Source organism: Symphalangus syndactylus, chromosome 1 (assembly GCF_028878055.3).
Source record: "Symphalangus syndactylus isolate Jambi chromosome 1, NHGRI_mSymSyn1-v2.1_pri, whole genome shotgun sequence".
NCBI classification, from domain to species: Eukaryota; Metazoa; Chordata; class Mammalia; order Primates; family Hylobatidae; genus Symphalangus; species Symphalangus syndactylus.
The window spans coordinates 47,307,114-47,331,316 of record NC_072423.2 but is presented as its reverse complement, the minus strand read 5'-3'; the positions used below and the strand labels follow the sequence as shown (position 1 = coordinate 47,331,316).

Genomic DNA, 24,203 nt, shown 5'->3' with positions numbered 1-24,203 from the left:
CATATTTTGGGCCATAAAACGTACCTTGACAAACTAAAAAATAAATAGAAATTATACAAATATATTCTCAGTCCACAATGGAGTTAAACCAGACATCAATAACAGAAGAGTAGCTGAAAACTTATAAAATATTTGTAAATTGAAAAATGCACTTATTGGCTGTGTTCAGTGGCTCATACCTGTAATCCCAGCACTTTTGGAAGCTAAGGCAGAAGGATCACTTGAGCCTAGGAGTTTAAGATCAGTCTGGGCAAAACAACAAAACTCATTCTCTAAATTAAAATAATAACAATAAAATGAAATAAAATAAAAATAAAACCACACTTACAAATACCTACAAATACCTACCTCTTTTTTTGACCCCAAAGGTCAAAAAAAGAAGTCTGAAGAAAAAAATCTAAAAACACAGTTTTAGAAAAATTAAAATACAACTTATCAAAATTTGTGGAATGCAACAAAAGTAGTACTTAGAGGAAATTTTATAGCACTGGATGCACACTTGAAGAAAGAGAGATCTAAACTCAACAATGTAAGGTTTTATCTAAGGAAATTAGAGGAAGAAAATCAACTTAAGCCTAAATCAAGCAGAGGAAAAAATCAAGTATTAGGGGAGATATCAATGAAATTTTTTTAAAAAGTCAATAGAGGAAATAAAATCAAAAGCCAGTTATCCAGGCCGGAGCAGTGGCTCACACCTGTAATTCCAGCATTTTGGGAGGCCGACGTGGGCAGATCATTTGAGATCAGGACTTCTAGGCACGACTGGCCAATATGGTAAAACTCTGTCTCTGCTAAAAATACAAAAAAATTATCTGGGTGTGGTGGCACACACCTGTACTACTCAGGACGCTGAGGTAGGAGGAGAATCGCTTGAATCCAGGAGGTAGAGGTTGCAGTAAGCCAAGATCGCACCACTGCATTCCAGCCTGGGTGACAGACTAGGATTTGAAAATCTCCATCTATGACTGAGGGTGTGTCTATTTTCCCTTGTATTTTGTTAGTTGTTTCTCCTTGAACCATGAATCGCTGCTATTAATCACATAAACATTTAGATTTCATCATGTATTCCGAAGTACAGACACTTTTTGTTGTTTACATTTTGAAAAATGTCCCTCTTCATCTCTTATGTAACTCCTTGCCAGCACTTTTCTTCTGATAGGTGTTTGACTGGTTGATTTTTTCATTTTTTTCCCACTTCATTTTTGCCCTTGTATTTAAAATATTCTTCTTTTAAATAGTACATAGATGGATCTGTGTTTGTGTTTTAAATTATTATTTAATATGATTATCTCTGTATTTACTTGGCATGTTTGGTCCACTTATATTTAATGTAATTATTTATATGATTTGATACAGATTTACCATGTTGTTATTTCATTCATTTTTTTCTTATTTGTCTTTTAATCTATATATGTATTTAGATTGTAAGTGGTTTTTTTGTAGACAACACATCGTTGGCTCTTGATCTTTGATCCACTCTGACAATCTCAGTCTTTTAATTGATATTACAATGAAAATACATTTAGGCCATTGATATTCAAAATTATTATTGGTTTAATGGGGTTAATATCTACCACATTTGTTACTGGATTCTATATGCTGCCCTTTTATTTGTTTCTGTTTTTGTATGCATCCTTTGCCTTTTGGAATTTTCATTGAGTATTTTATATGATTTTTTTCCTCTTGTCTAAGCATATCAGTTATTCTCTTTTAACTTTTTGGGAGGCTACCCAGAATTTGCAATATATATTTGCAATTAATTCAAGCCCACTTCCAAATAACACTGTACCACTTCATGAGTAGCATAATTTACAACAAAATAATTACAATTCCTCCCTGCCATTTCCTTGTACATTTCTGTCATTAGTTTTATGCATACATAAGCACATATATTATAAATAAGCATATGTAATTAAATGTATTGTTACTATGATTATTTTGAGCAAACTATTATATGTTAGATCAATTTAAAATTTAAAAACAATAAAGTTTTTAATTTTACCCTACTTGTTCCTTCTTTAATGCTCTTCCTTTCGTTACATAGATCAATTTTGAACCTATATTATGTGTCATCTGTCCAAAAGAACTTCTTTTAACATGTTTTAAAAGGCAGGCCTACTGTCAACAAATTTGGTGGTGATTGCTTTTTTTTTTTCTTTTTCTCACAACACTTTATTTATTTCACTCCAGTCTCTTGCTTGGATGGGTTTTGGGAAACAGTTGTGAGTAATTCTTATCTTTTTTTCCTCTATAGATAAGATTTTGTTTGCTTTTGTTTGTCTCTCCCTCTAGCTTCTTTCAGGATTTACTCTTTGATTTTCTTTTTTAACTTTGAAATGGTATGCTAAGGTAGGCTTGTTTGTTTTTGTTTGTTTGTTTGGCATTTATCCTGCTTGGTATTACCTGAATTTCCTGGATCTTCGCTTCAGTGTCGGGCATCAATTTAGAGAAAGTCTCAGTCATGGTTGCTTCAAATATTTATTCTGTTTCTCTGTCTCTTTCTTTTCATTTTGATATTCCCAGTATATGTTAAGTTATACCTTTTGATAGTTGTTCCATTGTTCATGGATATGTTGTTTCTTTGCTTGTTTTTTAAGTCTTTGGTCTCTTTGCTTTTCAGTTTGGGGGGTTTCTATGAGTATATAATCATTCTCAGAGATTCTTTTATCAGCTGTGTTCAGTCTATTAATAGACTCATCAAAGATATTCTTTATTTCTATTACAGTATCTCCCTCTCTGTCTCGTATTTTAGTCCTTTCTTAGGATTTCTATCTCTGTTTACATTGCCTATCCTTTCAGGCTGTCTACTTTATCCAATAGAGCCCTTAATATAGTAATCATAGTTGTTTTAAACTTTCCTCTCTGATAATTCCAACATTCTTACCATGTCTGGTTCTGATTCTTACTCTGTGTCTTCAAATTGTGGTTTTGGCTTTTTAGCATGCCTTGTAATTTTTTTTTCTTGATAGCCAGACATGATGTACCAAGTAAACAGAACTGCTATAAATATGCCTTTAATAATGTGGTGGTGAAGTATAGGGGCAGGGGATGTGTTTCATAGTCTCATGATGAGGTCTGATTTTTGGTGTGCCTATGCCTCTGGATGTGAACTTCACAGGTGTTTCTCAGTTTTGTTGTTGTTGTTGCTGTTGTTGTTTCCTTCTCAGGTGGAATAGAATGACTGGAGTGAGCTGGAGTTTATTTCCCTTTCTCCAGGCCAGTTAGATAAAATCCCACCAAGTTAGGCCCTGGTTAACTTGTTTCTCCTGAGGGAAGACCTTGTTAAGAAAAAATATAGCGCCCTGGTATATTTTGAAAAGGTTTCTTTTTCCCTCCCCCTGCCAGAGCAGGGGATTATTCTCTACTACTTACTATGAGAATGTTACTGATCTCTCGGAGGCAAAACTCACAAAAGCATGTGCCTCCTCTTTCCCCATGACTGGGTTTCCCTGAAGTTTTGTTTGGTTTTGTTTGAGATAGGGTCTCGCTCTGTCCCCTAGGCTGGAGTTCAGTGTCATGACCTCTGCTCACTGCAACCTCCTCCTCCTGTGCTCAAGTGGTTCTCCCACCTCAGCCTACAGGCAAGGGCCACCATGCCCAACTAATTTTTTGTATTTTTAGTACAGGCGGGATTTCACCACGTTGTCCAGGCTGGTCTCGAACTCCTGGTACCAAGTAATCTGCCTGCCTTGGCCTCCCACAGTGCTAGTATAGGTGTGAGCCACCATGCCCAGCCTCCTGAAGTTTTTAACTCAGATTTGTCCACACCTAGACTTCAGTAATTAATCAATTACAGTTCAGGTTTTACTACGATAGCACTGGTTCCCATAAAGGTTTCTGCTCAGGTATGTTTTAATTTTATTTACCAGCCTGTCTATCTCTCCAATTTGAGAAGCAGCAGCTTGCTCTGTGACCTCACTTCTCTTTTGATTCTACGAAGGTGTAATTCATTCAGTGTTTCACTTGTTTTTAGGATGAAGTCCTGACTTCTAAACTCCTTACATGTGAAACCACAAACCAGAAGTAACTATCTATTTGTTTTTTAATTCCTTTCATTTCTGTCTCTTTTAAAATCTTTTTTTTAATATTACAGTTTGACCAGCCTGGCCAACATGGCGAAACCTGGTCTCTACTCAAAATACAAAAAGTAGCCGGGCATGGTGGCATGAGCCTGTAGTCCCAGCTATTCAGGGTGCTGAGGCAGGAGAATCGCTTGAACCCAGGAGGCGGAGGTTGCAGTGAGCCGAGATCGCACCATTGCACTCCAGCCTGGGTGACAGAATGAGACTCTATCTCAAAAAAATAAAAAATAAAATAAATAAATAATAATATTACAGTTTGACTCCTTTATGGTTTAATTATATTTATTTAGCTCTTTGAATTTTAAGTCCTTTCTCCAAAACTTAAGTATTTTTTAATTTATACTAATCCTACTCAGAATTGGATAATACTTTTTCATGTGATACATGAGAATTTTCAATACCATATTTCTATTTACCACCCCTATTCTTTGTGGTGTTACCATATACAATACATTAATATGTCTATAGTGTTTTAACACAGTGTTACGCTGTTTGCTCTAATAGTCATATTTGTTCAAATGGTTTGGAAGAATAATATTAAAAATATTATATTTATTACATATTTATCATTTTCAGTGATCATTGTTGCTTCCTTTAGATTCACGTCTTCAGCTTGTGCTCTTCTGTGTGTTATGTGAACAACAGCTGATGATGCCCATAGGTTTTGTCTATTTGAAAAGCGTCTTTATTTCATCTTCATTTTTGAGGGCTAGTTTCACTTTTATTGAAAATGTATTCATTTCATTATTATTTTAGAAGAGTTTTTCTCTGTGCATATAATTCTGGGCTATCTGCTTTATTTCCACCTTCTTTCTATATTTTAAAGGTCCTCCACAGTGTTCAGGTCTCCCTTTTTAATCATGAGGATCAGCAATCATTTGCTTGGTTTCCCTTATGTAAGTTATCATTTTCTATAACTAACTTCAAGGTTTTTCTTATATTTGGATTTCAGAAATTTGGCTTTGATGGGCCTACATGTGATTTTCTTTGTATTTCTGATGCTAGGGGTTTATTAAGCCTCTTGGATCTGGAAATTGGTGAGTTTCATCAAATTTGGTAAATTTTCAGCCTTTTTTTTTTTTTCAAAATTTTTATTGTTTTATTTTTTCTTTGTTTTCTTCTGAAACTTCAGTTACACATATGCTAGACTACTTATTATTATCCTACAGGTTTCTGCAAGTCTGATATTTATCTTCAGTCTTTTTTCTCTTTTTCAAATTAAGTAAATTCATTAATCTAATTTCAACTACACTTACTCCTTATTTGTCATTTCCAAACTACTCTTAATGTCATACAATTAATTTGATATTTTAGCTATGATATTTTCAACTGTGGAATTTCTATTTGGTTCTTTTTTGTAGTTTCAACCAATTTCTATGTTGGGAATTTTCATTTTTTCTCTCATCAGTTATACATAATTCTTAAAGCTTTTAGTCATATTAATAACAGATGATTTAATGTCATTTTCTGCTAATTTTAGCATCTGGGTGATCTTGGAGTCAATTTCATTTGACGACTTTTTTTTTCCTATATATAAGTCACATTTTCTTATTTTCTTTACATGCATAGTGTTTTTTGTGAGTTTATGTTTGTTTTTGTTGTTGTTTTGTTTAATTTCTCTTTTTGGTTTCTGTACATTATACAGAAGCTCTGAATTCTCTAATCTTCCTCTGAAGAATGATTTCTATGTTACAAAAAAAATTAAATTTCTGGATTCAAACTCCAAACTCTGCCTACTGAATCTCTATATAATTATTGTACCTTCCAGCTTCTCTTTTGTCTTTAAGTTCTTAAGACATTGTCCTCCTTTCTCACATTATAGTTTAATTGTCAACCAAGGGTATGGATAGATTTTTATATTCATATTTTCAGACTAATTTCTTCAGCTTTCTGCCTTGAAGGAGTCCACTACTAACTTTCTGACTATGTCACCACCTTTAAACTCTGCTGTCTGATACCTTGTCTTTCAGGCTCTGGGGCCTGCTAACCAGAAGTGCTCGCAGGCAAAGTGCTTCAAATTCACAAATCCTAACCTACTGCAATCAATATTTCAAGAGTATATATCCTCCAAAGTTCCACAGTTCATTGTTGTTAAATATTGTTTTCCAATTTTATCAATTTTCTCTGTGGATGGGGTATTCTTTTTTTTTTTTTTTTTTTTTTTTTTTTTTGAGACAGAGTCTCGCTTTGTCGCCCAGGCTGGAGTGCAGTGGCGCAATCTCGGCTCACTGCAAGCTCCGCCTCCCGGGTTCACACCATTCTCCTGCCTCAGCCTCTCCGAGTAGCTGGGACTACAGGCGCCCGCCACCACGCCTGGCTAATTTTTTTTGTATTTTTAGTAGAGACGGGGTTTCACCGTGGTCTCGATCTCCTGACCTCATGATCCACCCGCCTCGGCCTCCCAAAGTGCTGGGATTACAAGCGTGAGCCACCGCGCCCGGCCGGATGGGGTATTCTAACCAAGCTACTTCAAATTACAACACTCTCCTAACTTTTAAAAAGGCCATTGCCTCATGACCAATACTTTGGAATTGCACCTTACTTTCTTGTTTCCTTCTTGTATTATTTCTTTTATTCATGAAGAACTTCTTGTTGTCCTTCATTAACCTGAGCTTTAAAAAGTATTCTGTTTCACCTTCTCAAGCTGGTAAAACAGATTATATTTAAATGTATATTGTTGGACATGCCTCTTGCTGTTAAGACAGCTAGTTTAGTAGAAATATTACTCAGTTTCCACATCTCCATTTCAAGTATGTAAGATGAAAATGTCCACTGAAGGCTTCTACTAACACTCAAATATTTATAAATTTCTAATCATTATTAGTTATTTCGAATTCGCACAATCTTATAAGATGGTTTTTGTCCCCTTTTCGACAATGAGGAAACTGAAACCCAAAAATACTAAGTAACTTAATGAAGATTCTAAAGCGAAGAAGACACTGTCTGAATCAAAAAACAGATTTTTTTCTGACTTCCCTAGTGATCTCCTTTGGTCTTCTATAAACATATGTTTCTGTGGAAAATTCCAAAAAGAAAAAAAAAACCTAAACATGTATTTCCCAAGCATGTTAACTTATATTTTAATATCAGTTAGAAATCAGTTAGAAACATAAATGTCTCTGATTATCTGCAGTGAATTATCACATACTTTTCAACAAAGTATTCCAAAGTATTCTCTTTGGTTTCTCTTACTAATCTATTTACAGAAGATCCCCCAATTTACTCTGGCTCAGTTTAAGATTGTTTGACTTTACGATGGTACAAAAGAAGTACTCATTGAGGGCCGGATGCAGTGGCTCACGCCTGTAATCCCAGCACTTTGGGAGGCCGAGGAGGGTGGATCATGAGGTCAGGAGATCAAGACCATCCTGACTAACACGGTGAAACCCCCTCTCTACTAAAAATGCAAAAAATTAGCCGGGCATAGTGGCACATGCCTGTAGTGCCAGCTACTCGGGAGGCTGAGATGGGAGAATTGCTTGAACTCGGGAGGCAGAGGTTGCAGTGAGCCGAGATCACGCCACTGCACTCCAGCCTGGGTGACAGAGTGAGACTCCATCTTAAATAAATAAATAAATAAATAAATAAATAAATAAATAAATAAGTAAAAGAAATATCCATTGAGTAGGAGCCATATTTTGAGTACCTACACGACCATTCTGTTTTTCACTTTTAGTTTTAGTATAGTGTTCAATAAGTTACATGAGATATTTAACATTTTATTATAAAATTGGCTTTACGTTTGATGATTTTTGCCGACCTAAAGGCTGATATAAGTATTTTGAACACAGTAAAGTAGCCTAGGCTAAGCTATGCTGTTTCGTAGCTTAGGTGTATTAAATGCATTTTTGACTTACAATATTTTAAACGAGATGGGATTATCAGGATGTAACCTCATCATATGTCGAGTAGCATCTGTATCTAGTTTAGCAAGATCTATCTTCCTCACTGCCATATTCTAATCATGACCTGCACATCTTTAAGTAGCCCATATTACAAACACCTTCCAAGAGGGAGGAGATGGCCCAAAAGATAATTTACTATGTGCATAGTTAAGAAATTGTTCTTCTAGTTAGGTGTTAATCATCTACCTTAATTGCTTATTAAATAAAAGCTCTCAGTACAGAAATGCAGCAACCTTATTCAGAGGAAGCAACATAGAATTCTTGCACTTCTCTGTGGTCCGGGGAATAATAGACTACAGTGATACTATCTTTCCCATACGCCCAAATGAGGGGCATTTTTTAAAAGCACATTCAGCAGGCCTCAGGCTATGTAGAGTCCCTGGATATGTTTGTGTAAAACAGTGTATGGAAGAAGAGGACTTTGGGGAAGTCTAAATGATCTAATGGCAACTATTTGCTGCATTCTTTTCTCTGACGGATACACGAACTAGAGCAATTCAGGCTGCGAGCACCTGGAAGGAAATGCCCAGGCAGGCACTTGCCATTGAAATATGGTTGGAGAGCCATTCCTGCATGTAAGTATCACCCTGTTATTTTCTTTAGGGTTTTCAGCCTGAAACCAATCAACCTGAAACCCAATTCAAGAAGGCATCTTTACAATCAGAAGCTGTGGGAAACTTAGTTGGCTGTGGGATCTAATTTGTCTTGGATAGGAAAAAAGATAAAGGAAAAAAACAGAACTTGGAGCAGTGGGGATTAACAGAAGCAGAGCTGACTGCATACAGCATGTTTGCGGTAATAAACAACAGTGTTATTAGCAAATATAAAGCCCGTGATAAACAATGCCATGATGTTCTATTCACCCTAATAGGCAGGAACAGATAATTGGGACAAATAAAGTGCTAAAACAGTCTCTAACCACCTTTCTGAGCGTCTCTCCGAATGAGTGAATCGCCCTGCATGGTGCATGGTGCAGCGGTAGCCTGGGATACCAGCTTTTGTGTTTCACTAAAAGAATACGCTCCCGTTGCTAATGGAAAACAACAGAAGCTAAAGACGATTGCTGGGATTGTCAGATCTCCTTTTTTTTTTTTTTTTTTTTTAAGTGGTAATGAGTACACGAGGAGACAATTCCACGATTCATCAAAGCCAGAGGAGAGTTATTTGGAATACGCTGCCAATTGAAGTCCCAAACACTTCCAACCATGGGGACTTTTAAATCCAAACTGAGAGCTCCGCTGTTTCATGTGGCAATTTCTTCTTTTCCACCCACCCTCGACAAACTGTCTTGTTCCAGCAATGGACTTTTTTTGAAGAAGCCTTTCTTATTCCTTATCAGAGCATCATTCTGACAGTTTCTGCTCTTTCATTTGGTTGGTTGGGTTTACATAGTAGATGGGAGTTTGACACCACTGAGCCTTGTTGTTCTCTGGCCGTAAAGACAGGAATTTATCATCCAGCATTTCTTCTTTCAGCCTCAGTTTCTCCATGTGTCCCTTTAGAGATTGCATTGGTTTAAAACTTCAGGTACTGGTGGAAGTATAAAAAGCTCTGAAGTTAACACAGTTGTTGGAAATCTCTGAAGTTATTTAGGACTATGGAGCAAGCAAAACTAATTGCAACTGGGTTATAGATGAATTTCATTCATTCATTCATTCATTCATTCATTCATTCAGTAATTCAACTAATATTATTGAGTGCTTACAGCATACCAGGCACCGTTCATTCTTATTTTGCAACTTATATTTGGACTCGGTTCTCACTTACTCTAGCAATAATCACAGTTTAGTTATCTTACCTCAAAGAAAAAAAAAATGATTCATCACTTTTGAATTAAGTATATTTCATCTCAAATTTGCAATGTCCAAAATGAAGCCTTGTGCCACATATATCAGAATGTGGATAATTAGACAAGAGGGAAAGAGATTGCGGATGAAAACTTATGTTAGATTCACAGGTGTCCAGTTTTTTTAAATCTTGAAGAAGAAAATGACAGGAAAACAAAAAACCCAAAACCAAAAAATCAGAAGCTGTGTGATATGATAAAATAAGAAATATATATTTGGTCTTTGGTCTTTGTCCCTGGTTCCACGTACACAGCTTCTAAGACCTTTGCAATTTCCTGAGTGATAGAAGTAAGATTACCACCTTTCACTATTTATAATAAGCCTTTTTCAACCATACCTAAGTTTATATTAATGAGGTAACTGTTGGAGGATGCAGGCTGGTTGCCAGAGGTTTAGAATGAATAGAGGTTTAGAACTTTCAGCCTCACTCCCTACCATCCCACACCTCTGGGGAGGTAAGAGGAGCTGGAAATTCAATCACCAATGGCCAATGATTTAATCAATCATGCCTGTAAAATGGAACTGCCACAAAACCCTAAATTTAGGGGTTCAGAGAGATTGTGAGTTGGTGAAGACATCACATGCTGAGAGGGTGGTGCACACTAACTCATGGGGACAGAAGCTACTGAGTTTAGACTCTTCTGGACATTGCTCTGTGTAACTCTCCATCTGACTTTTCATTTGCATTTTGTATACTGAATATCTCAATTTTGCCCTAAAACCCAAATGCTTTTGTTTAAAACCATATATAACATTGGGGATAGTTGTTTTCCATATTGCCAGTGTTCTACATAGATTTCAGTGTAAACTCCATTAATTTTTTTTTTTTTTTTTTTTTTTGAGACAGAATCCTGCTCTATCACCCAGGCTGGAGTGGAGTGCCACAATCTTGGCTCACTGCATCCTCCGCCTCCCAGATTCAAGCTATTCTTCTGCCTCAGCCTCCTGAGTAGCTGGGATTACAGGCCTGCACCACCACGACCAGCTAATTTTTGTATTTTTAGTAGAGACAGCATTTCACCATGTTGGTCAGGCTGGTCTCGAACTCCTGACCTCGTGATCCGCCTGCCTCTGCCTCCCAAAGTGCTGGGATTACAGGCGTGAACCACCGTGCCCGGCTAATATTATTTCAAATGCTATAGTTCTATTTAGCTAATGAAATACTAACTGCCTTTTTAAATGTATATAAAAGCAAAATATTTGGCATTATATATAATAAAGTTTTCAACGTATTCTTACAGGAAAAAAAAAAAAGACACACTATGTTACCTGGACTACAAAGCCAAATAAAATAATTAATTGGGTGAAATTCAATGAGATGGATCTCCAATTCATATAACTGGGAGTTTAAAAATCACTTGCATTGTAAGAGATTGCATGGGATATACATTTATCTACATTTATCTTAATTGAATATGGAAGTACATGGAGTGGGAATTGGGGGGCACTTTGATAATGCAGGACTGTATTGTGACCAGTCAGATTGGTGGCGTGACTTATTTCCTTTGTACTTGCTGGTCTGCTGTGCTCTCACTTGTGCCGCTCCGTCAGTCCAGGAAACCTCTCCTCTTATATCCCACTTATCTCATTCTCATACATTCTTCAAGACCCTGAGGACTTTTCTCACCACCTCAGGGTACCCGCTGGGCTCTCCCTCCTCTGGCCTATATTTTATTTATTTATTTTTTTTGAGATGGAGTCTTGCTTTGTTGCCCAGGCTGGAGTGCAGTGGTGCAATCTCTGCTCATTGCAACCTCTGCCTCCCAAGTTCAAGTGATTCTCCTGCCTCAGCCTCTTGAGCAGCTGGGATTACAGATGTGTGCCTCCACACCCAGCTAATTTTTGTATTTTTAGTAGAGACAGGATTTCACCATTTTGACCAGGCTGGTCTTGAACTCCTGACCTTTTGATCCGTCTGCCTCGGCCTCCCAAAGTGCTGGGATTACAGGTGTGAGCCACTGTGCCCAGCCTGACCTATAGCTTTTACTGTCAGTATCATCCATTTGATGCTGAGAATGTATGGCTTTGTGTTATCTTTTTATAAGTAGGTCTCCAACTAAATTGTAAAATTATTCCCCTGTATCTGTTAGAATGGCACAATCACAGAAAATTCTCAATTAATGCTTAATGCTGCTTATCATGTTACAAGATGAGCTCTCTGTACCAACCAACTGCACCAGTTCATTGCTCACCTTCTGGACAAATCTGGCCTAGGTCTCTAGGCAATGAGAATGGGCTTTTCTCATTGCATTCTCACCTCAGTTGTTTGATTCAGATACAAATTAATTGTGAGTAGAGGTTATTCCAATGTGACAACTGTCCAGTGTCTTGTTAGTGGAAAGAAAAAATGAGAATATGTTGACTGTGTTCCTCTTTTTGATGAGCCACAGGATAAAGAAAACAGGAAGAACCTAACATTATCATGACTATTGAGAACATGCTTACTCTAATCTCTTGGTGCTGTGCTCAGCCTTGTCATGAAAACGAGGTGGCATACTCACAGTCCCCTTAAATAAATGTGGTGACTAATTCTGATAGGACAGTAGAAAACCCAATAGTATTCTTGTGTCTTCTTTGCATTACTAGAAGATATTGGTCTTCAAAGCTGTCATCATATTAGTACTTTTCACAGATACTAAAATTCATCTTCCAAAATGAAATCATTATCCAAACAATCTACAGATGGGATGTTACTAGTGGAGTCCATGGATTTTTCTCAAGATGCAAATTCATTATTTCACTTTACTTTCAGGAATGGAAAACATGACCTTTCTCTCTTGCTTCATCTTAGCATCATGGATTGGTAAATACATTCTATATTTTCCTCGGTGTTTTATTACTATTATCATATTTCCACTGCAGAAAATATGAAGGGGAAAAAAGAGCAAAAAATAAAATATGAAATAGGGAAAAGAAAGAAAAATGCTGAATATCAGTCAGGCTTGATGAGGTTCCCCTAAGAATAGATTACCTAGTCTAATGTTGTGGAAAAATGACTGCTATACATCAGCAGAAGAGGTCAGGAAATTAAATTTTATGTGTCCTGCTCAGAAAAAAAAAGAGAGTTTGGCTGAAAAATAGAATTATTCGTGGCTTGGTGAAAATTTTGAACATTTCAATTCTCATTTACAAAAAAGACAAAACGAAACAAAGCCCTCATAGTGGAAGTAACTGCAAGTCAAGAAACAAGATAGATCTTGTAAGCCATAATGAAAAAAAAATGTCTATCAAAGGTCCTGTGACTGCCTGTTATCATGTGCAGTCCCATAAGGTAATTGGAAAGGTGGCAGCCATATTTTGGTCCATTCTTGAATTCTGTAAAGTTCAGGTTAGAGGAAAATCTGTGGCATTTATAATTACCTTTAGTGGCTATTTAAGGGGCAACACCTTTGAGTGGATGGTTTATGGACCTGAAGGAATATTATCTAACTTATAAATGTAAGTAGAAATTATTTTAAAATGCTGCTCTTGTGAAGAGAGTGACCACTGTCCTTCCTATTGACCTTGCCTTGCTTCTCAGGTCATGTTCTTAATCATTTAATTCTTTTTTATATTTTCACCTTTCTTACCCTTTTTTATGTAATTCAGATGAAGTCCTGCCACTTCTCTTCCTACCAAAGATAAAGAATTCATTTGTCACTCTCATATAATTTTACCACTATCTATTCAGTTAGGAATCTGCTCCAAAAGAAATTTCCACACCACCTATGGTCTTTACTGTTTCTACCTATTAATACCTTCCTTTGTCAACAAATATAGACTAACTTTTTTTTTTTTTTTTTGAGACAGAGTTTCACTCTTGTTGTTGCCTAGGCTGGAGTGCAATGGTGCTATCTCGGCTCACTGCAACCTCCGCCTCCCAGGTTCAAGTGATTCTCCTGCTTCAGCCTCCAGAGTTACTGGGACTACAGGCATGCACCACCATGCCCCGCTAATTTTGTAGTTTGAGTAGAGACGGGGTTTCTCCATGTTGGTCAGGCTAGTCTCAAACTCCTGACCTCAGGCGATCTGCCTGCCTCGGCCTCCCAAAGTGCTGGGATTACAGGCGTGAGCCACTGTGCCCTGTGATTAACCTCTTTATTAAGACGTTATTACGGCAAAATACCCACAACTGTTTTGACCTTCATTTTCCTTCAATTTGCCTCCTTTAGTCTTCCCGACTTTTCATGACCCAACTTGGGAAAAAAAAGTGAAGCCTCTGGCATGTACTTTCTTATCTCTTACAATCTTGTCTATCAGGTCTTTTCAATCTAATTTTTTCCTCCACCTGGCTTAGAAGGTAATCTTTTTAAGAAGAGTAATGAGTCTTCAACAATCAACATATGCATTATTTTTTCATACTCCTTAACTTTCAGCATTACTGATTACTGTCTCCATCTCTGTGAATTTCTCTCAGCTCCAGTCTTTCACTTCCTCTTACCTTTCCATCAAATCCTTTCTACTTTCTTTCCACCTCTTACTTCTTAAAAATAAAAGCAATGGCAACAAAAGCCAAAATGGACAAATGGGATCTAATTAAACTAAAGAGCTTCTGCACAGCAAAAGAAACTACCATCAGAGTGAACAGGCAACCTACAGAATGGGAGAAAATTTTTGCAACCTACTCATCTGACAAAGGGCTAATATCCAGAATCTACAATGAACTCAAACAAATTTACAAGAAAAAAACAAACAACCCCATCAAAAAGTGGGCGAAGGACATGAACAGACACTTCTCAAAAGAAGACATTTATGCAGCCAAAAAACACATGAAAAAATGCTCATCATCACTGGCCATCAGAGAAATGCAAATCAAAACCACAGTGAGATACCATCTCACACCAGTTAGAATGGCCATCATTAAAAAGTCAGGAAACAACAGGTGCTGGAGAGGATGTGGAGAAATAGGAACACTTTTACACTGTTGGTGGGACTGTAAACTAGTTCAACCATTGTGGAAGTCAGTGTGGCGATTCCTCAGGGATCTAGAACTAGAAATACCATTTGACCCAGCCATCCCATTACTGGGTATATACCCAAAGGACTGACTATAAACCATGCTGCTATAAAGACACATGCACACGTATGTTTACTGCGGCACTATTCACAATAGCAAAGACTTGGAACCAACCCAAATGTCCAACAACGATAGACTGGATTAAGAAAATGTGGCACATATACACCATGGAACATTATGCAGCCATAAAAAATGATGAGTTCATGTCCTTTGTATGGACATGGATGAAACTGGAAAACATCATTCTCAGTAAACTATCGCAAGGACAAAAAACCAAACACCGCATGTTCTCACTCATAGGTGGGAATTGAACAATGAGAACTCATGGACACAGGAAGGGGAACATGACACTCCAAGGACTGTTGTGGGGTGGTGGGAGGGGGGAGGGACAGCATTAGGAGATATACCTAATGCTAAATGACGAGTTAATGGGTGCAGCAAAACAACATGGCACATGGATACATATGTAACAAACCTGCACATTGTGCACATGTACCCTAAAACCTAAAGTATAATAATAATTTAAAAAATGCATTTTCCACATGCGAGTGCTAGATTAAGGTTAGTTCTTTCCTTCTAGTCCTTGTATCTACCTTTCTTATGGTGAGATACTACATCTAATAGATCCTACTTCTTGAGAGGTAGTGAAGCAACAAGGCAAGAGGCCAGGATACTGAAGACGGTCTGACTTAAGAGCATCATGGTTTGGCAGTTTTTCAGCCATGGAGCTTTAAACAGTCACTTAACCTCTCTAACCTCGTCTTCTAAATTTCAGAAAATTAATGAGTTAGAAAAATAATGAGTATATCAAAAGTATATTGAAAGAAATAAGTAACTAAATGTATGGAAAGCACTTCCTCTTTGCTTTCCAGTTTTTTATTCACAATCACCTTCTTTGGGCCTGCCCTGGCCACCCTCTTACTTCCAGCACTCCTGATCTTTAACTTGCTGTGTTTACTTCTGCAGTACTTGTCACCTCCTATAATCTATATTATTTAATGTTTATATAATCAACTTAATTATTATGTATATTATTTATTTATTGTTTTGTTCACTGATGAATTCCCAACATTGAGAAATATATATCTATGTCTAATTTGTGCTCAGTGAATATTTACTAAATGAATGTACTAAATAGATATAGTAATAGGTATAAATAGGCATAGGTATACTTTTTTTGTTGTTTTTCTTTACCTCCCTCTCTTACTGTATATTTCCTTCAAGAAGGAATTCATAGACTAACTATCAAGATGAACACCAAAAAAGACCATCAACTAGACAATTGTACTGTTTACAAAGTATCAAGTATTTAGATAACTGTAAAGTTATAAATAACTGACAAGCTTTCAGTTGAAAGTGAAGCTTTCAGTTTCTTCACTGTAAAGAAACTGGAAAGTCACATCACGTAATTCTTTAATTTGATGTATTTACAGAAATGTTTGCTTTTAAAGTGCCTACTCTCTTTATTGGCAATGATGGAAACAGAGCTCCATAGACACTTCAGCAATGTCACCATGGGAAGTTATTTTTCTCCAAACCCTATTGATGTGAAACAATTATATTTACCATCACATTCAATTCAACTATGCTCAAATAGATATGTTTACAAAGCAAAATCAAAGGCTGAAAGAACCAAACATTTTTTTCCTACACTTCAAATTTCTATCAGTTAGAAAATTTAGGTTGGCGAAAAGAAGAAAATAGAAGTTATATAAATAACAAATTTATTTATTTATATAGTTTTAAAATTTACTAGAGATGAGGTTTTGCTATGCTGTCCAGGCTGGACTCAAACTTCTGACCTCAAGCTATCCTCCCACTTCAGCCTCCCACGTAGCTAGAACTACAGGCATCTATCACATTATGCCGGCAGACAATAACTTTAATCGCCAACTTTATTTGTTTTATTTATAAACACGACTAATGTATTTCCAATATATATTATGAATTGACTACTGGCTAAATCAATTATCTTTACCACAAATTTTAAAGTTGCTTTTTGAAGTATTTCACTTACACCACAAATGATTGCTACCTAGATTTATAACCATTCACAATTTACCACATTATTAATCATTACCTTATTGATTAAATATTAAATTTCTTTATGCATTTATCTACTCATTCATTCAATGAATATTTATGACACCACCAATGTATTATTTTAAAACCTGACAAAAATCTTTGTTTTCTTTAAGCCTAGGATCAGCATTAATTCATGTAGAAATCATGATTAAGTGATATATTATCAGAGATTTTTACTTCTCCCTGATAATTTTGTACTCAGATTTTCCAAATCCCATGTTTCATAAGCAAACACTTTGGAAAATGGAAGCAGAAATGTATTGCCGTCTATAAAGCCAAAAGAGATTAAATAAAAGCTTGCCTGAAAACTAGATTCTTGCTAGGGTAATAGAATCCAATTATTAAAAGAAAAAAAATTTTAAAAATCACAATCACATGTATTTAAAAATATACGTTATAGCTTGAGGCATTGTTACTATTAGTATGTCATTCAGGAACACGAAACCAGTAGAAAAATAATTATCATGAGGTTATTGCACAAACTAATATAACACATATATAAACATGAATATATAATAGAAATTCAAAATTCTGAAAAATGAAATATCATAGAAAATCATACCTCTCATAGAAATTGATAAGAGTAAGTAGGCAAGCAACAGTAGTAAGTCGTACTTCTGCTTCTCCGAGGTGAGTAATGTGGACTGATTTACATTTCCACCTGAAATAACCAAAAAATGGAGAAAATATATGAAAAAGGTAATTATTAGGATACTGAACATCATGTAAAGAAGTACAGTGATCCCTGAGAGATGGAGAAAAAATGAGTAGAACCCTATCATTGCCCCAGCTTTTTGCTCTAAAAGAGTTTCCAGACAACACACACAGGGAGGAATCTTCTAGGTGGAGTCCCAGAGGACTCCCTGAGTTGAGAACAAGAATTTAAGATTCCAAAACACCTAGAGTCTATAGCACAGACAGCTAGAGAGGAGACAGCTGTACAAAGGCTGAATTTGGGGGGAATCTTTAGAGTCTCATTTAAATATTCAGCTGATTAATTATAAGTGTATATGTAGAAGAAAATGTCTGGAATTTGGAGACAGAACTGATAGAGAGAATTAGAGGTTAGATTTTCAGTGCTTACACGGAGCCAGTGTTATTGTCTGAATGTTTGTCCCCCTGAAATTCATATGTTGAAATTCTAACACCTCCTCGTTTTCTTCAACTGCATGAAGTTTCATGAAAATCCTACAGCTAACATCACAGTTAATGGGGAAAGACTGGGTGCTTTGCCTCAAAGATAAAAAATGCAAAGATACTGGCTTTCACAACTTCCATTTCAATATTGTTCTGGTAATTCTATGCAATGCAATGAGGCAAGAAAAATAAATAAAAATCATTCAGTTTGGAAAGGAATATTAAAATTGTATTTAATGAAGAAAAATACAAAGGAATTTATTTATTTATTTATTTATTATACTTTAGGTTTTAGGGTACATGTGCACAATGTGCAGGTTTGTTACGTATGTAAACATGTGCATGTTGATTTCCTGCACCCATTAACTCGTCATTTAGCATTAGGTATATCTCCTAATGCTGTCCCTCCCCCCTCCCCCGACCCCACAACAGTCCCCGGAATGTGATGTTCCCCTTCCTGTGTTCATGAGTTCTCATTGTTCAATTCCCACCTATGAGTGAGAACATGCGGTGTTTGGTTTTTTGTCCTTGCGATAGTTTACTGAGAATGATGTTTTCCAGTTTCATCCATGTCCCTACAAAGGACACGAACTCACCATTTTTTATGGCTGCATAGTATTCCATGGTGTATATGTGCCACATTTTCTTAATCCAGTCTATCGTTGTTGGACATTTGGGTTGGTTCCAACTCTTTGCTATTGTGAATAGTGCCGCAATAAACATACGTGTGCATGTGTCTTTATAGCAGCATGATTTATGGACCTTTGGGTATATACCCAGTAATGGGATGGCTGGGTCAAATGGTATTTCTAGTTCTAGATCCCTGAGGAATCGCCACACTGACTTCCACAATGGTTGAACTAGTTTACAGTCCTACCAGCAGTGTAGAAGTGTTCCTATTTCTCCACATCCTCTCCAGCACCTGTTGTTTCCTGCTTTTTTAATGATGGCCATTCTAACTGGTGTGAGATGGTATCTCACTGTGGTTTTGATTTGCATTTCTCTGATGGCCAGTGATGATGAGCATTTCTTCATGTGTTTTTTGGCTGCATAAATGTCTTCTTTTGAGAAGTGTCTGTTCATGTCCAAAGGAATTTTTTTTAAAAAACTGGAATTATTAAATGGGTTTAGCAAGACTAATTAAAGACCATTAGATAAATATCAATTGTATATCTATACACTAAAAATTTTTTTAAATCAGAAACTGAAATTAATAACACACCCCATTTATATAGCATAAAAATTATGACATACTTAGGTTTGAATCTCACAAAATATGTTTATGACACATACTAAAAACTTCAAAGCCTCACTTATGAAAATTGAAGACTCAGGGCTGACTAGAAGCAGCGTGATTGGAGGATCTCATCGAAAAGAACCATAACAGGGTGCAAATCCTGCACAGGCACCTGAAGTATCCAGGTTCTGTCATCAAAACGGACTACGCAGCTGGTGTGACCCACAGAAAGGAAGGAAGAGCAATGTGATGTGGCTGCCCACCTGAGAGCCACATGGGGCAGGGGAGCCCCCATCCCACAGCCAAGGGAGGTGGTGAGTGAGCGTGCTACCCAGCCTGGGAAAATGTGCTTTTTATATGGAACTGTGCAATCCACAGATCTGAAGACCTCACTCGTGAGCCCACACCACCAGGGCCTAGGGTCCCAGCCACAGAGCAGAGCAGATTCTCAACAGCCACTCAGCTAGAATCTGCTTAAGCCTACCAAGCTCCCAGGGGGAGGGGCAGCCAGCACCAGAGCTGTGGCTGCCTGCTGTCTAAGCCCTTTGAGCTCCTTGGGAGATAGGCGACAGCCAACACTGGGACTGGTAGCTGGCTAACACAATAAGCTCCCAGGGTGGGGGAAGGGTGGCAGCCATTTCTATAGCTCCAGGCCACCCTTTTTTCCTACTGGAGCCAGGGAAGCTGGACAGCTTGGCCCAAGAGCTATCACCAACAGCCAAACACACCAGCTGTGGCAGACTGCAGCCAGAATGCCTATTCAGGCCTGACCCTGACCCATCCCTCCTCACTGTGCCGGGCCTCCCTACAGGAACTCTAACAACTCCAGTCAAGGGCTGAAGGTCAGAACTCTGATCTCCCTGGGCCTGAGCCCCTAGGGAGAGGGGTGGCCACAGTCTCTGCAAACAAACAGACTTAATCTTTCCTCCTGCTAATGCTGAGGAATCTGGGGAGACCAGACCAGTGTGTTTCCCCCCAGCAAAGCACATCCCTTCCACCAAGAGACAGTCAAAGTGATCTGTTAAACGGGTCCTGCTCCCAGTGCCACCCAATTGGGTGAGACCCTCCAAAAGGGGTTGTCAGACACCCTATACAAGACCATTCCTACTGGCAACAGGTCAGTGCCCCTCAAGGTCAGAGACCCCAGAGGAAGGAGCAGGCATCCCTCTTTACTGTTCTCCAACCTGCCTCCTTGAGTGACATCTCCAGGTGTGGGAGCAAATCAGATCAACAGGGCCTGAAGTGAACCCCCAGCAAACTGCAGCAGCTCTACAGAAGAGGGGCCTGACCATTGCAAGAAAAACAAACAGCAACAACAACAGCATCAACAAAAAAAGGCCCCACAAAACCCCATCCAAGGGTCAGCAACCTCAAAGATTGATACTAGACAAACTCATGAAGATGAGAATCAACTAAAAAAACACTGAAAACCCAAAAGGCCAGAGTGCCTCTTCTCTTCCATATGATCATAACACATCTCCAGCAAGGGGACAGAACTGGATGGAGGATGAGATGGATGAATTGACAGAAGTAGGCTTCAGAAAGTGGATAATAACAAACTCCGCTGAGCTAAAGGAGCATGTTCTAACCCCATGCAAAGAAGCTAAGAACTGATAAAAGGTTACAGGAGCTGCTAACTAGAATAACCAGTTTATAGCAGAACATAAATGACCTGATGGGGCTGAAAAACACAGCATGGGAACTTCGCGAGGCATACATAAGTATCAATAGCTGAATCAAACAAGTGGAAGAAAGATCAGAGTTTGAAGACCATCTTGCTGAAATAAGACAGGCAGACAAAATTAGAGAAAAAAAGAATGAAAAGGAATAAACAAAACCTCCGAAAAATATGGGACTATGTAAAAAGACCAAACCTACGATTGATTGGAGAACCTGAAAGAGATGGGGATAGGCCACGAGCAGTGGCTCATGCTTGTAATCCCAGCACTTTGGGAGGCTGAGGAGGGTGGATCACGAGGTCAGGAGATCGAGACCACCCTGGCTAACACGGTGAAACCCCGTCTTTACTAAAAATACAAAAAAAAAAAAAAAAAAATTAGCTGGGCGTGGTGGCAGGCGCCTGTATTCCCAGCTACTGGGGAGGCTGAGGCAGGAGAATGCCATGAACCCGGGAGGCAGAGCTTGCAGTGAGCCAAGATCGCACCACTGCACTCCAGCCTGGGCGACAGAGCCAGACTCAGCCTCAAAAAAAAGAAAAGAAAAAGAAAAAGAGACGGGGAGAATGGAACCAAGTTACAAAACACACTTCAGGATATTGTCCAGGAGAACTTCCCTAACCTAGTAAGACAGGCCAACGTTCAAATTTAAGAATACAGAGAACACTACTAAGATATGCTATGAGAAAATCAACCCCAAGATACATAATCCTCAGGTTCTCCAAGGTCAAAATGAAGGCAAAAATGGTAAAGGTGGCCAGAGAGAAAGGTCACGTCACCTACAAAGGGAAGCCCATTAGACTAACAGCAGATCTCGCAGCAGAAACCGTACAAGCCAGAAAAGAGTAGGGGCCAAAAGAAAAGAATTTTCAGCCCAGAATTTCATATGCAGCCTAACTAAGCTTCCTCAGCAGAGGAGAAATAAAATTCTTTCCAGACAAGCAAATGCTGAGGGATTTTGTCACCACCAGGCCTGCCTTGCAAGAGCTCCTGAAGGAGCTGAATATAGAAGGGAAATACCAGTACCAGCTGCTGCAAAAACACACCAAAATATAAAGACCAATGACACTATGATGAAACTGAATCAACTAGTGTGCAAAATAACCAGTTAGGATCACGATGACAGGATCAAATTCACACAACTATATTAACCTTGAATGTAAATGCGCTAAATCCCCCAATTGAAAGATACAGACTGGCAGATTTGATAGAGTCAAGACTCATTGGTGAGCTGTGTTCAGGAGACGCATCTCACGTGCAAAGGCATACATAGGCTCAAAATAGACAAAGGAAAATTTACCGAGCAAATGGAAAGAAAAAAAAAAAAAGCAGAGGTTACAATGCTAGTCACTGACAAAACAGACTTTAAACCAGCAAAGATCCAAAAGACAAAGAAGGGCATTACATAATTGTAAAGGGATCAACTCAACAAGAAGAGCAAGCTAACTGTCCTAAATATATATACACCCAATACAAGAGTATCCAGATTCATAAAACAAGTTCTTAGAGTCCTACAGACTTAGACTCCCACACAATAGTAGTGGGAGACTTTAAGACCCCACTGTCAATATTAGATCAATAAGATGGAAAATTAACAAGGATATTCAGGACTTGAACTCATCTCTGGATCAAGTGGACCTAATAGGCATCTACAGAACTCTCCACCTCAAATCACCAGAATATGCATTCTTCTCAGTACCATATGGCACTTATTCTAAAATTGGCCACATAATTGGAAGTAAAACACTCCTGAGCAAATGCAAAAAAACTGAAATCATAACAAACAATTTCTCAGACCACAGTTTGATCAAATTAGAACTCTGGATTAAGAAACTCACCCAAAACCACACAACTACATGGAAATTGAACAACCTGCTCCTGAATGACTCCTGGGTAAATAATGAAATTAAGGCAGAAATCAAGAAGTTCTTTGAAACCAATGAGAACAAACAGACAATGAACCAGAGTCTCTGGGACACAGCTATAGCAGTGTTAAGAGGGAAATTTATAGCACTAAATGCCCACATCAGAAAGCTAGAAAGATCTCAAACTGACACCCTAACATCACAATTAAAAGAGCTAGAGAAGCAAGAGCAAACAAATCCAAAAGCTAGCAGAAGATAAGAAGTAACCAAGATCAGAGCAAAACTGAAGGAGATAGAGACATGAAAACCCCTTCAAAAAATCAATGAATCCAGGAGCTGGTTTTCTGAAAAAATTAACAAAATATACCACTACCTAGACTAATAAAGAAGAAAAGGGAAAAGAATCAAATAGACACAATAAAAGATGAAAAAGGGGATGTCACCACTTACTCCACAGAAATACAAACTGCCCTCAGAGAATACTATAAACACATCTATGCAAATAAACTAGAAAGTCTAAAAAAAAAAAGGATAAACTCCTGGACACATACACCTTCCCAAGACTAAACTAGGAAGAGGTCGAATCCTTGAATAGACCAATAATAAGTTCTGAAACTGAGTCAGTAATTAATAGCCTACCAACCAAAAAAAACCCAGGACCAGACAGATTCACAGCCAAATTCTACCAGAGATACCAAGAGGAGCTGGTACCATTCCTTCTGAAACTATTCCAAACAATTGAAAAGGGGGGACTCATCCCTAACTCATTTTATAAGGCCAGCATCATCCTGATACCAAAACCTGGCAGAGACACAACAACAACAAATTCCAGGCTAATATCCGAGATGAACATCAATGGGAAAATCTTCAATAAAATACCGGCAAACCAAATCCAGCAGCGCATCAAAAAGTTTATCCACATGATCAAGTCGGCTTCATCCCTAAGATGCAAGCCTGGTTCAAAATATTGAAATCAATAAAAGTAACCCATCACATATAGAACCCATAACAAAAACCACACGATCACCTCAATATATGCAGAAAAGGCCTTCGATAAAATTCAACATCTCTTCATGTTAAAAACTCTCAATAAACTAGGTGTTGATGGAACATATCTCAAAATAATAAGAACTATTTATGAAAAATCCATAGCAAATATCACACTGAATAGGCAAAATCTGGAAGCATTCCCTTTGAAAACCAGCACAAGACAAGGATGCCCTCTCTCACCACTCTTATTCAACATAGTATTGGAAGTTTTGGCCAGGGCAATCAGGCAAGAGAAAAAAATAAAGGATATTCAAATAGGAAGAGAGGAAATCAAATTGTCTCTGTTTGCAGATGATATGGTTCTATATTTAGAAAGCCCCATC

The 24,203-nt window shown here is 37.8% G+C and overlaps 1 long non-coding RNA gene across 1 annotated transcript in view; it reads right to left on the bottom strand.

The window, feature by feature from the left end:
- Positions 1–24,203, bottom strand: part of LOC129458121 (uncharacterized) — a 461,791-nt gene that overhangs the window by 71,440 nt on the left and 366,148 nt on the right. The window contains exon 3 of the long non-coding RNA XR_010114835.1: positions 17,478–17,576. This is a non-coding gene — a long non-coding RNA (uncharacterized lncRNA). The remainder of the gene's footprint in view (positions 1–17,477; positions 17,577–24,203) is intronic.